The sequence below is a fragment of the Amblyomma americanum genome, chromosome 1 (genome assembly GCF_052857255.1).
Source record: "Amblyomma americanum isolate KBUSLIRL-KWMA chromosome 1, ASM5285725v1, whole genome shotgun sequence".
Classification (NCBI taxonomy): Eukaryota; Metazoa; Arthropoda; class Arachnida; order Ixodida; family Ixodidae; genus Amblyomma; species Amblyomma americanum.
The window spans coordinates 129,303,934-129,319,578 of NC_135497.1; the positions used below are offsets into that span (position 1 = coordinate 129,303,934).

The window sequence follows — 15,645 nt, forward strand, 5'->3', positions numbered from 1 at the left end:
TTTACGTGGACACCACCGCTTCCTCACAGCGCTATTGAGGTGTCCATTGAATCTTTCCTTTACAAAAACTAATACAGGGTTTAGACTGCGGATAATTTTTTTTTTCAGGAAAGGAAATGACGCAGTAACTGTCTCACTTCTCGATGAACACCTCGACCGCGCCGTGAGGAAAGGGATAAAGGTAGGAGTGAAAGAGGAAACAGAGAGAGATAGACGTGCCGTAGTGGAGGGCTCCGGAATAATTTCGACCACCTGGAAACCTTTGTCGTGCACTGATATGGCACACCACAAGGCCGCCTTTTTTTGTTTCGTCTCCATCGAAACGCCGCCGCAGCGGCCGGGTCCGACATTGGAAATCAGACTAATCTTCTTCGTGCAAGCAGGCCCCGCAGTCCGTGAAGTGTGCCTGGAACACGATCGAACCCAAGATCGCAAGCGGAAGAAGACCGAGCATGCACGTGAGTGTATAGACGCAAAAACGGGCCTGCGAGACGCCCAACCGGGCTGTGAAACGTCAAAATGGGCCTGCCACTCCTCACCTCTCGGCCGCTAATGGCAGTCAGCTTTCGCTGATTTATGGGCAAAGGTCTAGTAATTTTTTTTTACAACCCGGAATCCCCTAAAATGCCACGGTATGATCATGACATAACAACGGAGAGATACCACGAATACTAATCGCAATGACCACCGTCACCCGCCGCGGTGGCTCAGTGGTTAGGGCGCTCCAGTACTAATCCGGAGTTCCCGGGTTCGGACCCGACCGTGGCGACTGTGTTTTTATGGAGGAAAAACGCTAAGGCGCCCGTGTGCTGTGCGATGTCAGTGCACGCTAAAGATCCCCAGGTGGTCGAAATTATTCCGGAGCGCTCCACTACGGCACCTCTATCTTCCTTTCTTCTTTCACTCCCTCCTTTATCCCTTCCCTTACGGCGCGGTTCAGGTGTCCAAAGATATATGAGACAGATACTGTGCCATTTCCTTTCCACAAAAACCAATTATTGTTATTATTGTTATTAATGACCACCTTCGAATGTTGCAGTTACGCCACTCTGAATTGCGGCAGGGCAGAAACATAGTAGTGCACACGTTGATACGGAGTTTATGGCGTCCAAACAAGGGCGATGCGGTGTCTTGCAAATATCTGTAACGGCAGGTGTTTTTGTTTGTTTAATTTAGTCTGTTTGAATTAGTTACTTAGCAGCTTTGAACCACCGGCGAAGGCTTAACTAGAGCTATGCTTCATCAAGAAAAGTGATATATATATAGGGGCTACAGTAAAAGCATAACTCCGTATAATATAGAATGCTGCGATCAAAATATGCTGGAAACTAAACGTTACGTGGTCAAAGACATAACATAAACGTCAGGTGCAGAGATTCGATAATGGCTTACTGCGTCCCGTGTTGCCTATAGCAGCTTAATGAGTCTTTGTAAGACATCATTTAGCAACGTACACGGCGCGAACCTAAAGAACGCTTTTCTTCGGTTTCTTTTTATTTTATGTCCGCACAATAAAAAGTAGAGATAAAATGGTTCATCGCAAAGAAAAAAAGAGTTAAGGACTTTTTCATGTAGTAGCTAATTCGAGTGCTACAGTCATTACCACTTGCTGCCTCCTGGCGCCACACTCACGCAGCTGTTACTCGCGCTTCTTGGGACGCATGCTTTAGGCAGCAAACAACGTATCTTATTGCTTTTTACTGTGTTTGCATTATATCCACATATTTGCTTACGAGAACGTCACCCAGCACATGTCGCAAGTCTGTTCGCAACATGCATTAGAAGATTACGTTAACGGCAACTTCGTAGTTAGGAGAATGCATTTCCTGTAATACTCGCGCAGAGTCAGCAGCGGTAGCTGCGAAAGTTTTTATTCAGAATTCTTTTTTTTTTCGTTGGGAGCCTTCCACTTCCTGTCCAGGCGTATTTGCTACAGTGGTGGTGGTAGTGGTTTTATTAAAATAATAATAAAAAGGAAGGAAAAGATTTTTGCTAGCCCCGGCATCTGCTATCGATACTGAAGCACCTGAGCTGGGGCAGCGGAAATAAAGGAAAGCAGGCAGAGTGGAGAAATGAAATGAAAGAGGTGAGGGGACAGGAATAGAGGACAGGGGGAGAAGTAATATGTACAAACTATTTACACAATAAGAAATGTGTCCAGGTTGTGCGCGTGATTAGTTCATTTAAGAGGAATTAAATCACACACGCGCACAGCACTGTGTAGGTTACAACTGGAGTGGGGCGTCCAGTTATTAATCGTTCAAGGTAGAACTCGCGGAGCGTTCGGTCACTGCGTGTAACTACCTGACGGAGAACAGACGGGACGTCAAGCCCGTGTGTTCGAGGAATGCACAGAGGCTCACCAAAGTTCGCTCACGAGTGCGCGCACTGCCCTGCGGCCACAATAGCGTCTTGATGGAGTCTGGTAGTATGCCCTGCGCCCTATAGGCCGCGAGCATATCGCGACGAGCATCGGCGAACGCGGAGCAGCGAAGGAGCAGAAGTGCAAAAGCGCATTTTTTTACCCGCCGCGGTGGCTCAGTGGTTAGGGCGCTCGGCTACTGATCCGGAGTTCCCGGGTTCGAACCCGACCGCGGCGGCTGCGTTTTTATGGAGGCAATACGCTAAGGTGCCCGTGTGCTGTGCGATGTCAGTGCACGTTAAAGATCCCCAGGTGGTCGAAATTATTCCGGAGCCCTCCACTACGGCACCTCTTTCTTCTTTCACTCCCTCCTTTATCCCTTCCCTTACGGCGCGGTTCAGGTGTCCAACGATATATGAGACAGATACTGCGCCGTTTCATTTCCCCAAAAACCAATTATTATTATTATTATTTTTTCAGGTGCACACCACCGCCACGTACCTCAATGCGTGAATGAGGTGTCCACTGACCCAGGGAGCCAGTATTGCGCCCTTCTTTTCCTCAAAATCAAAGGAGTCTAAACCTTCCGGCTAGTTTTGAGAAGTGGAAAAGCGCATAATTTCCTCAATTTCTATGTGAACGTCACCGCCTACTCAAAGCGCATTTGAGGTTTCCACTGCAGACATTCTTCATCGGTTTCACTTGACTGGGCTTCACATAGACGCACGCACGGCTGGGACGCAGGGTGTGCGGCTAGAAGTGCTTTCGCACTCAAAAGCTCGGCAGTGAATTCGCTTCGTCCCGAAGCATTAATGGCCTCCATTACTTCATGCGTAATGACTGGCCAATTGACTGCACATACACAACAGTAGCAACACAGAGGAGAAAAGAAAGGGACGCAAACACAGGCGCTGACTAACAACTGCGTTTTTTAATAGCGTTCACCAGACAAATAATATAGAGAGAGACGGGCTAGTTCGTGACTTTTAGTAGAATGCATCTTTAAACCGCGCAAAAAAAGACAAGGGACGAGGTCCGCGTTCTGTCCTGTTGGTTTCTTCCTCGTCCCTTGTCTTTTTTTGCGCGGTTTCAAGATGCACTCTATCAGACATAATTCAAGTAAAATTCAAGGCAACACCTGCTGCGTTTAAACCATTTGACGGAAAGCGGTCGTTGGAGGTGTCGCCCAATTTTAAACGCGACCGCGTTAAGGATCCCGTTCAGCGAAAAACCCGGCGCAGTTCGTTGACCTTGTGTCGAGAAACTCCGGATTGGTTGAAAATGTGACGACGTCACAAGTGGAGCGGCGAAATTGAAAAGTTTTATCCCTTCCCTTACGGCGCGGTTCAGGTGTCCAACGATATATGAGACAGATACTGCGCCATTTCCTTTCCCCAAAAACCAATTATTATTATTATTATAAATTGAAAAGTGATTGAAACTTTAGAAAACTGGCGATCAGAAGGTCGCAACAGGACTGAAACATCATTAGGGTATGTAAGCATATAATGTAAACTAACTGCGCTGAAAATGAAATTCGGGTAATTAGTGGCGAATCGCATACCTGACCCTTGGGTTGCGAGTCAGGAACGCTATCCGTAGGTCGCAAACGCGATTTCGTGCGGTGTAGTTAAATTAGGGCTTTATATGTATGTCGTATGGTCTTCAACTGGGATTGTTATTGTGAAGGGGAAAACAGTGTCGATGTATGCGCGGTCAAGAGGAGCCGCTGGCGGGACCCACAAACGCTGTCGCGTGATGCACTTAGGGCGAAGCTCAAGTGTCCCCCCATTTTTTTTTTTTTTTGCACGGACGGGCTTCCCACACGGTCACTTATTCCAAATAAGTCCATTATCCTATTATTACTGTCAATTTGGAAACGACAATTGCAGAAATTGTTTCAAGGGTTTATTCCTTTCTTGATTTAATAGGGGCAATAAAGGTAAAACTGTAACTTGCATGCTTCAGCTGTTGTGAATTCCCCCAGGATCAGTCTGCCTGCATAAGGAAGAATCTGGCATAAGGGTGCATAGCCGTGTGAGAACCATATATCTGGACAGGTTCTGGAGCGTGAAATAGCCGATAAGCAGGTAGATATTAAAAAATGATTAACGGGATCTGAAATGATCCGGGTGCGTATTATCTACTAATCATGGTAGAGGCGGTACTAAATCAGAACCTGTCGGCCCTCGCGATATATCTAAGTGGTCAAGAAACGACACGGAGGCAGTTAACTACCTGCGTTCATGTATATTCACAGCATAATGAGCCATCAGAGGGCAGTTGTCCCCCCTGGGAGTTGGGTAATAGTTATCTTATTCACAGCACGTGAACGCGATAGAAAGAGAAAACTTTGGTTCGGTTTATGGGGGTTTAACGTCCCGAAGCGACTCAGGCTTTGAGAGACGTCGTAGTGAAGGGCTCCGGAAATTTCGACCACCTGAGGTTCTTTAACGTGCACTGACATCGCACAGTACACGGGCCTCTAGAATTTCGCCTCCATCGAAATTCGACCGCCGCGGCCGGGATCGAACCCGCGTCTTTCGGGCCGGCAGCCGAGCGCCGTAACCACTCAGCCACCGCGGCGGCTTCGAAAACTTTAATGACTGGAAAGGCGGTGAGGTAGACCGGGGGAAACGTGGTTCCTAGCTTGCTACTCCGTTATAGGGGAAAGGGAAAATGAAGAAAAAGGAAAGGACCAGTGAACATCGCTTCACCGTAGACTTGTATGTTATGCACAAGGTGTTTCAAGGAAGCCCGCCACTAGTTTTTTTTTTTTAAATAGAGTTTTGGAGTAAAGTGAAGATTTTTGAGACATAGTAATATCAGTGTTGACAGACGTAAAAAAAAAAACAGGTGAATCGAAGTTAGCTAGCAAAGTGATTGACTTGATTCTAATAGTTAACTTTTTAACTATTACCGATAAGCGCCCGCTTGCGATCAGAGATTTGTAGCCGACAGTTAGTATTAGCCATATCAGTTTTTACAATTTCCAAAATGAAAAGGCTATTACCCTGGCCGCTGTGGCTAAACTAATTTGGGCCATTTTGAAAACCGCGCACCTGCGGGAGCGCAAAGCGACATCAATCAAATCGCGACACTCCGGGACACACGTACAAAGTGGCTGGGGCAACGAAGTGCCGAGGGGTGGAGAGCAGCGCAACACGGGCGGGGCAGAGAATGTCACGTGGCACGTGGGATTTGATTGACGTCGCTCTGCGCCCTCCCGCAGGCGCGCGGTTTTCGAATGGCGTAAGAAGTGGTCCAAATCAGTAGAGCCACAGCGGCGAGTGTAATCGCGTTTTCGGTATTCTAAAAATTGATACGGCTATTACTAACGGCCGGCTACAACCCAGTGATTACAAGCGGGCGCCTATTCAAAAATTTAACTACGAGAAATTAGTTAACCACTTTACTATTTAACATCATTCGCCTGTTTTTTTTTAGTCCGCCAGCATTGCTATTACTACGCCGCAAAAGATCTTCTTTACCTCCAAAACTCTATTTTTAAAAACTAGTGGCAGGCTTCCCTGAAACACCTGGTGTGTACATTTGTATAAGTATATACAGGGTATAGGTACACAGAGGGGAACGTTTCAATTTTTTTTATTTGTGTTGCTGATAAATGGGAAATTATGGTGTCAATGTTTCATGAGTGAAAGATAATTGATTAGAAAGCAGAAGAAAAAAAAAACAAGCGCGTGTCCCCGATGGGGTCCGAACTCACGACCCCCGTTTTCCGCATCTGATGCTCTACCACCTGCTCCAATCTTCTGCTTTCGCGGTTATTTATTTTCCGTGCAACCGAACCTTGAGAGTGTTCACCAGCGCCACCCTCGACCATAGCGGTGGACGTGGCAAGTCCTGTAATACCTCAAGTGCCGCATAGGAACGTGATCGAAAGGTGAGGGCGGAAGCTGTGCGAGAACCTTCTTATGCTACCTATGGCACCAAGACTGCCAGGACCGAAGCCCTCGTTAAGCTATTAAGCAGACAAGAGTAGAGAAATGAGGGGCTCGTTATGATGTATGTTAAGGAAGGCAAACAGTCATCGAAACCGAGGAAAGCACAAAAAAAGTTTTTATTTTTTTTTATTTGTGGTATTGATCAATGGGAAGTTATCGTGTACATATTTCACGAGTGAATGATATTTGAATAGAAAGCAGAAGAAAAGATAGCCATACGGCACAATGGGATCCGAACCCACGACTTCCGCGTTTCACGTCCGATGCGTTACCAGCTGAGCCACGGTGGCGGCTATCCAGTCTGCTGCTTTCCGGGGTATTTATTTTGCGTGTAACCTAACCTTGAGAGTGTTCACCAGCGCCAATGTATATATACAGATACAAAGAAAAGAAACACACACACACACACACACACACACACACACACACACACACACACACACACACACACACACACACACACACACACACACACACACACACACACACACACACACACACACACACACACACACACACACACACACACACACACACACACACACACACACACACACACACACACACACACACACACACACACACACACACACACACACACACACACACATATATATATATATATATATATATATATATATATATATATATATATATATATATATATATATATATATATATATATATATATATATATATATATATATATATATATATCCGAAATGAAAAGACGTTGGTTTTCCGGGGTATGTAGCTTGTAAGAGGGCACTGGCGAAAAGCACATTATTATTAACGTTTCGGCCGGGGTCCGGCCTGAACACACTGCACACATGATTCGGTGCTTGAGAGTAGCTGAACTACTTGCATTGGTTGCGACCTTGTTTTGAGTATCCATGTGTGCCGACAACAGCAGCCACTCTATTAAAGGTGCAACTCTGTCCGGCACTTGCTGGGAAGATTGAGTACGTATAAAAGTGAGTTTTCTCGGGACTAAAAAAAATTTCGTGCAGGAATATTCACTACGCTTGCTTTCGGACCAAAAGGCATAAATTATGACGGCCTTGATTTTGTGGAACTGAAAATATCGACAGCGTTTGTCACCGGCTTTACCGCAGCTGTAAATTTTCTCTTGCATGAACTAGGAATATAGTATATTCGATGAGAACAACCGATTCCTTGCAGTATTGACCAGATGCGCTCTGTGCATTTGCTTTGGCCTGCGGCTGCAGCTTAAGTATATACTCTATCACCGTGGTCGATTGCTTAATAAAGGCTACGCTGGCGTGCCTCGAACTGCTCTCGGAGGGCGATGCTGCGCGCCCTCCTGCACGGCCCGGTGCGGGCCATCTGACCACTCGGGTCCCGCGCGGAGCCCGGTGTGGGCAGCGGCGGGTCCGTAGACGACGCATCGAGCGCCCGGGGCAACTCTGCCACGGGGGACGTTTCATTGGCGCCAGGGCCGAGGGCGAGGGAACGCTACGTAGTGCAGGATCGATGCATCGATCTGGGCCTTCTTTCCTCGCGAGCCGGACGGGACTCCCACAAGGAATCTGCATGCCAACGAAGAACGGGGTTTCACTCCCGTGGGATATTTGCGCCTCTGCTGACTCCGCGCCGTCGTCCCGGGCCCCCCCTGGGACGCGTCGCGTACAGGGCGCCGGTGCCGCCTTGTGTCCGAACCGCCGCCGCCGCCGCGTGCAGGCGCGCTCACCTCTGCACGTGGCCGGGAGAGGGGGTCCCGCGGGACGCCGCCGCCGACGACTCCGCCTCGGCGCGCAGACACGTCGCCGACTGCTCCGCCCGGAGCGCTGACTGCGCGGGGACAGTTGTGCTGCTCTGCGCGCACGAGAACAAGAAAGTGCTCCTGTTCTATGGATGACGCAAAAAGAACATTTAGGGAAAAGTTTGTCACTCAGCCAGGCAGAGAAAAATAAAGAGTTGGAAAGGAGCTAACCCCTATATCAAAAACGTAAGAATTGCGTAAAAGCGAGAGCGTAAGTGAGACTCTCTGGCACTACACGTACTAGTTCGTGTTTAGTGAAACATTGTACTTTTCAAGCACGCTGCTTCATGAATACTAGCTCAGCACTCAATTATGCGTACTCTGCAGGGTTCTACGTTCATTGTTGCACTGACCATTCCGCTTTTTTTTTTGTATTACACTTACATGTGGGCTGCGGAGCGGTTCGAGTCTTTTTTTCTGGAGCCGGCTACTCTACACATCGTTACATAATGAGTGCATAGACTCAGAAAAAAAAAACAAGGAAAGAATGGCTGCAACCCTGAAGGGAGCAAAGCCAGTCCCGTCCTGTATTTTCGTCCAAACGAAACCTCTGCGCACAAAACTTCGCGCATAAGACACTGCATTCATGAAAATTTTCAGATACTTTGAATTCTTGTGACCTACAAGCCAATTTCGCTGATCACACGTATCATTCGTGCGATATGCAGTCATGGCAACTCCAAATGTACATATCGTACTTAATTCGTGTTTCAATGATACTACATGCACCACGGCTAGTTCATGGTTGTTATTAGTAAACACAAATAAAAATCAGCTCTGACTCCCGCCTAGTTTGTTGTTAATACACAGATATCCATATCACAATAGTGAATATAATCTGTGAGAATTCGATGCTCAAAGCCACAAAAATTAGTCCCCAAGATTGATATTCAGATATGCCAGGTCTCCACGCTTAATGTAACCAAGCTTTTCAAAAACACAATCTCCTACCCGCGTGAAACCAAATGAGGGTTGTTTAGAGTCGCGTGGCCTAGTCTGCAGTGTTTTTTAGTTCTTCAAAGTTAATTGATTAGTTCAGATTAATTGGCTTACTTTGACGAACAAACTGTCAAGAAAAAAGTTGTAGATCGCTTTAAAACGTTTCAGCTGATTGAAACGTTTGCACCAAGGCACCGCTGACGTAAAGTAGTTCTTTCACCGGCCTTAAACCATAACTCGCACAATAAAAAAAAAATCCTTCCACGTGAAAACGGTGCCACTTCAACGTCCCACGCTTCTTAGAGAATAAGATCCGTTTTTTTTTTCCTGAAGAACTTTCCCGATGAGCCTTTGCTTCCACATTGGGGCAGAGATGTGAGCCAGCAGCTGGTCACGTGATAGCTTTATTTTAAGGCCAATAATGAAGCTACATAAATCGTACCTTCATGAAAAGAGCACTGCTAGCGGTTTTCCGAGGCGATCTACAACTTTTCCATTGACACTTTGCTCCTCAAGTAAATAATTAAAGAGTTAGATAATTAGAGTTAAATAGTTAATTAACATTTCGGAACAAAAATACTGCAGACTAGGCCATGCCACTCTGAACAACCCTCAGTTGGTTTCACTGGCATGAGACACCTCGTCTTTTTTTAATACCGTGGTTACATTTAGCTGGGACGCCTGGTATATTTTCTTACCCAAACAGATGATATCCTTCCAAAATATCTGTTACCTCAGGAAGTAGGAAAATCGCGTATTGCTTGTCGTTTTGAAGTGCTGCGTTTGGCCAAAGTGCCGCAATTTTCCCACGTACAGCGGGCATCTGTCCAAAGCGTTCAGGGCACCGCTTAACCTTTGCTAATGCATGGCATGTTCGCTGCAGTGCAAATGCAGGTGCTCAATGTCTTCATCGGTATCTTCGCAGGAACACATCTTACTGTCAACTCAGCCTATAGTGTAAAATGAGGTGCTTTAACGCAGACCGTGTAAAACCCCTTGAGCAGAGTGACTGAAATTGACAGCAAAATGGAATTGAATATTTTGGCCGATGTTACGCAATAGCGAGCTCTCGTTGATGTTTTCAAGCCGGGGGTCTCAGGTGATCGCAGCAGGCATCTTGAGCAATATGTTACGTGCATCACACCGTACACTAGGAATGAGAGGCTTCTCATTCACCTGATGATTCTGCGCGCTAGGGCATCCGCTGCTGTCTTCCCTGATATGTCGCACTCAACTTGATACTAAAAGGTTGCTCAGAAAGTATTGCACCAGAATTTTTCTTCAACAATTATTCATTGAACTCAATGAAACTTACACACAAGAAAGAATGATGTTTCTTCTACACTCGCTATTTTTACACGCAATCTCGGCCCCGTTCTATATATGACCTTCCTCCAGCGAGATACAAGGGCATGCGTGCCCTGTCGGTACCACTCTGTCCTCGTCACGAAGCCATTTCTGCACTATGCAAATGACCTGTTCGTCATCCTCAAAATGTCTTTCGCGAATGGCATGCTGTAATGGCCCAAACAAGTGGAAGTCTGAGGAAGCTAGGTCAAGGCTGCAGGGTGGATGGGGTAACACTGTCCAACCCTGTTTAGGGATGTGTTCTGAAGTCCTCAAACTTACGTGAGGCCGAGCTTTATCATGTTGAATCAAACATTCACCTGGGTTGTTAAGGCGCTGAAGTCGCTGGATGCGCTTCTTGGGTTTGGTTAATGCCTTCACATAAGCTTCAGAATTAATGGTCTGCCTCTTGGGGTCACATAAATGCGTATGGTACCCTCACAGTCCCCAAACACAGGGATCATGACCTTACCGGTGGAAGCAGTTGCTTTGAGGTTTTCCTCTGTGGAGATTGAGGACGACGTCATTCCATCGACTGTCTTTTTGTTTCGAACTCGAAATAATGAACCCAACTTTCATCACCTGTCACAATCCTGGTGAAGAACGCTGCCCCTCAGCTTCAAAACGTTTTAGCAGCTCAGAGGAAATGACTTCAGTGGCAGCACAGGCGGAAAGAAAGGACGGGATAGGACAAAGAGTAAAGAGCGCTGACTTCCAACTGTTTATTTCACCAAACATGCTACGTATATATATACACCAACAAGAGTGAAATTCGAGAAAAGGGGAGAGAGCAAAGGGGAAACAATACTCGTCATGATGCCACAGCATAGCACCAGGAACCTAATTCGAACCATCTAAAAATCTGAGTTCCTTCTGCCTCAAAACGACCGATGGCATGTTGCCTGCGCTACCACTAAAGTCATGTTTAACCAACCAGCCCAAGAAGCATCAATCTCAGAAGAAATGTTTTTTCCAGAGAGATTTGTGGTGCACCGTAAGACAGCCCGGAACCCGTTGTGAACATACTTTTGAGTAATCAAGAGCACGGATGATTGCATCCGTACTTCCTTTGCTGATGACAGCTTCGGCGCTAGCTGCCGAGTCGTTATGCATCGGTCCTCGCGAATGAGTGTGTGACCGCCGTGGATGCCCCGAACGCTGTAAATCTTGGAGCTCTGCCGAACCGCCTTAATAATAATAATAATTGGTTTTTGGTGGAAAGGAAATGGCGGAGTATCTGTCTCATACATCGTTGGACACCTGAACCGCGCCGTAAGGGAAGGGATAAAGGGGGGAGTGAAAGAAGAAAGAGAGAAATAGGTGCCGTAGTGGAGGGCTCCGGAATAATTTCGACCACCTGGGGATCTTTAACGTGCACTGACATCGCACAGCACGCGGGCGCCTTAGCGTTTTTTCCTCCATAAAAATGCCTTCTTATTTTCATATACTGTATTTGTACATAGTGTAATTGCCCCCTACCCCTAGCATTTTTTACTATCGCTCCCCCTTTCTTTCCCTCTCTCTGTCCTCTCACTGTCTTTTTATTCCCGCTATCCGCAGCTCAGGTGCTTCAGGTTTCGATGGCAGATGCCGCGGCTAGCAACATCTTTTCCTTCCATTGCTATGTTATTGTAGCGAAAGCTACACTGGCCACGAACTTGCGATTTCGCTGTGGCGGTGCTCCGAGGAGGCACAGAGACAGACCTTGAGCCGTTGCCTAGCAACCACCGCAGCTGGGAGGACGCCACTGAAGTCCCTCAATAATTTAAATGTAAGGAAAGGCTTCGATCCCGCCGCCAACGTCACTGATAGGCTCACTTGCAGCACGTGACCTTGCTCCGCCCCTCTGCCGCCATGAAAGTTCCCGCGCGCGCGGGCGGAGAGCTCGCGTACAGTAACTGAGGGCTGCAGCGGCATCACCTGTTCTGGCAACGGCCCGCAATCCTCTCTCTTCAACGAATCCGTTTTTTTTTTCGCTGAAAGATCGACATACGAGTATACGGAAATTTCTGTGCTAATTAGGCTCTGAAAAAGCCATAATGCCTTGCTGCTGTGCGGTTGGGTGCCGAGTCCGGACAGAAGACGGCAAGAAATTATTTTAAATCCCGCGCGGGAAGCAAAACTTGGCTAGAAGAAAAGTGTGGCTACACAGAACCGGCCGGAAAGACTTTGAACCTTCGGCAACTGGCCGACTATGCGAGGTAAGCAATGTTCGCGACACAGAGGTTCGAGAGAAAGGTTACACGTGCCAAGCTGCGACAGTATTTCGCCCGCGCACGAGTTGCGCACCGAAGTCCACCGTGAATATCACTGCATTCTAACGTAGCTCACGCAGTCTTATATAGTGTGCAAGTAAGGCGTTACGGGAGCGCGAAAAAGTCGCTAACAAATATGCGAATTGCGTTTCTTGAGATAATATTAATAAATTTCAGCATTCATTTCCACTTTTGGAGTTTTTTGACAGATGTGTTTCCATGCGCATTGTTAAACATGCGCGTTAAAAAATAAAAAAAATCGACGCTCAATTGCTATCAGTAATTCAATGCTAATTAAATTCGCTAGCATTGTGAAGGGCCGGGTTTTAATTTTGCCTCGCACGAGATCGTGACGGTGTGCTCTCGACTGTAAACTGATTCAATCGAGCGTTAAAGTTTAGGAATGCGACGATATCGCGAGCACAGCCCGAGATGCTGGCAGTTTAGCACATGTGTGCTGTGAATGCATGTGAAATACAGATCTGGCCAAAATCCGATTGGGATACTACTGCTAGCAAACTCGGAAGTCTTTTTCTCTTCTGCTACAGGACCACTTCACGGAAGATCAGTTCGAGCCGATTATTTTAAAGAATAGAGGCCAAAAAAAGCTAAAGCCATTTGCGACGCCAAGCATCTTTTTGCACCGACCAGCTGCCAAGCCGCGAAAACCACCCCCCAGAAGAATAAGAGTGGATAGTGCTGGTATGTATTACATGGTGTTCATTGGGTCAAATTTTTGAACAGAACTTATAGCCTTCAAGCCATACTCACTATACGAACTTATTCTTCAGTTGTCCTGTTTCATGGTTTTCATGTATTCTGCGCAGACACCCCTATAGTCGAGCCAAACATACAGGTCGACTCAGATCTCCACCTGCGGACATTGAAATTGGTAAGGTTTCTTACATGTACTGTCACAATTTTTCCTGTTAGCATTTTTGTCTTCATGCTCTTCTCGTGCTCACATGCAGATGAAACATGTGTACAGACAGCACACAGATAGGCAAAATATATATTCTGTACTTATCAATTTTTTTCTCGTGCAGTGTATGCTGCAAACTCTCGCATGTTTCATGTACCTGTATCCACAGGTCATCCAAGCACAGATGCTGCAGTTGAGTGTGGGGCAAAGCATTTGACATCCTTTATGTATTTTCTCTATCAGCCACAGAGGGATGGGTGTCGCTTTCCCACAAGAAAGTACAGAAGCTGGTAAGTTAAAAATTCTTTGATTTTTGCAGTGTTCCATCATCCACTGCTTTTTGCATACTGAAGTATGCAAGGTGACACAAGTTTTTTTTTGTCTGCCAAGTTATTATCCTGCAGTTAAAACATTTCCTTTCTGATGTAATCATCAATGCATTTTAACAACCCTGATTGTCAAACATTAGTGCAAAGTGAGGGCAAATAAACTATGTGAAGAGCACAGTCTGAAAATAACATCCATGAATACTGCAACTTGTCCAGTACGCTTCTATATGCATTCTCTTTTCATTCATGTAAGTTCATTCACTGTCAGCAACGTATTATTTCGAACTCTGTTTACAGCTACTCTGCATCAAATTTTGGTTCGGTCTTACTGCCCAACTGACACAAGAAGCCCTGCAAAAGAGATTAGCTGAACTCCAGGCGACACGACGAAGGCTTCGACTTGCTCAAAAGCAGCGGTTGCCGGCACTAAAAGCAAATAAGCACCTCGTTGCCGGCCTAACTAATTGTTTGAATGAGTACCAGATTAAATGTCTAAAAATGGCAACAATGAAGGGAACACGATGAACCAAGAAGACCATTATAAAGGCATTGAAAGTGAGACTTTCCTGTGGAGCACGTGGTTATGAAGCGGTCAGGGAGCTTGGCCAACCTCTGCCAACAGAACGCACTCTAAATTGTCCCCTGGAAGGGTACAAGTTTGCCCCAGGTTTGCTGCAGGAGATCATGGAGTCACTTGCACTTAAGGTAAGGTAAATAGGCACATGCTCATGACCACTCACTTATGTCACTATTAGAGTAGCTCTGTTCACACTGACTAATCATTTCCTTCTCACAGGTCCGCCTGATGTCACCTGAAGAGTGGCATGCCACTTTAATGCTGGACGAAATGCAGCTTACACCAGGATTGGTGTACAGCCCATCTTTAGGTAGAGTGCTTGGAGCCCCCATTATCCCGCTTGCAGATGGAACACTGTCACTTGAATACCTGGCCCCTCATGGGCTGATGTTTATGATCGGGGGCATCACAACCCGCTGGAAGCAAACAGTTGCTTACCACCTTGCTGGGAATTCATTCCATGCCAAAACAGTTAAGGACATAATCATTGACATCATAAAACTATGTGAGGCAATTTCTCTAAAAGTAGAAGTCATAGTCACAGACATGGGACGAGGAAACCAAGCCATTTGGAAACTATTCGGTATAGTCGTAGGCAAACACAGCAAGCCCAACACCCCGTGTCCCCACCCATGTTATGCATCTGGGCAGCTTTTCTTCATGGCTGACGTTCCTCATATTCCTTAAGAACCTGAGGAGCCACTTAAAAAAAGGCCAGAAGATATATCTGCCTGAAGAATTAGTGAAAAAACAAACAATTTTCCAGGAAACGTAGTGTCAATCGAGCCTATCAAGACACTGATTGAAATTGACGCCAATGCAGGGCTAAAGCTAGCGCCTCATCTTAAGGATTCTTCAGTAGATCCAAGCCATTATGACAAAATGAAGGTGGGGCCAACTTTCAGCCTCATGAACAGTGACACCGCTGCTGCGTTACGCTTGCTTGTAGAGAAAGGATAAGTGGATAAGTCAGCCTTAACAACTGCATGGTTTGTTGAGATGGTGTTTCTATGGTTCCGTGTGATGACTTCAAGAACAACAAAACTGGCACTTAGCCATTTTGATGATATTGAGTATGGAAAGGCTCTTCAGTTTTGTCGAGGAAACAACTGCACTTTTCGAGAAAATTTCTATTAGTGATGATGAAAGGAAATTTGTTGGGAAGC

General features: G+C 46.3%; 1 pseudogene; it reads left to right on the forward strand.

The window, feature by feature from the left end:
- Positions 1 to 12,435: 12,435 nt before the first annotated feature.
- LOC144113677 (uncharacterized) lies at positions 12,436 to 14,955 on the forward strand (annotated as a pseudogene).
- Positions 14,956 to 15,645: the final 690 nt, after the last annotated feature.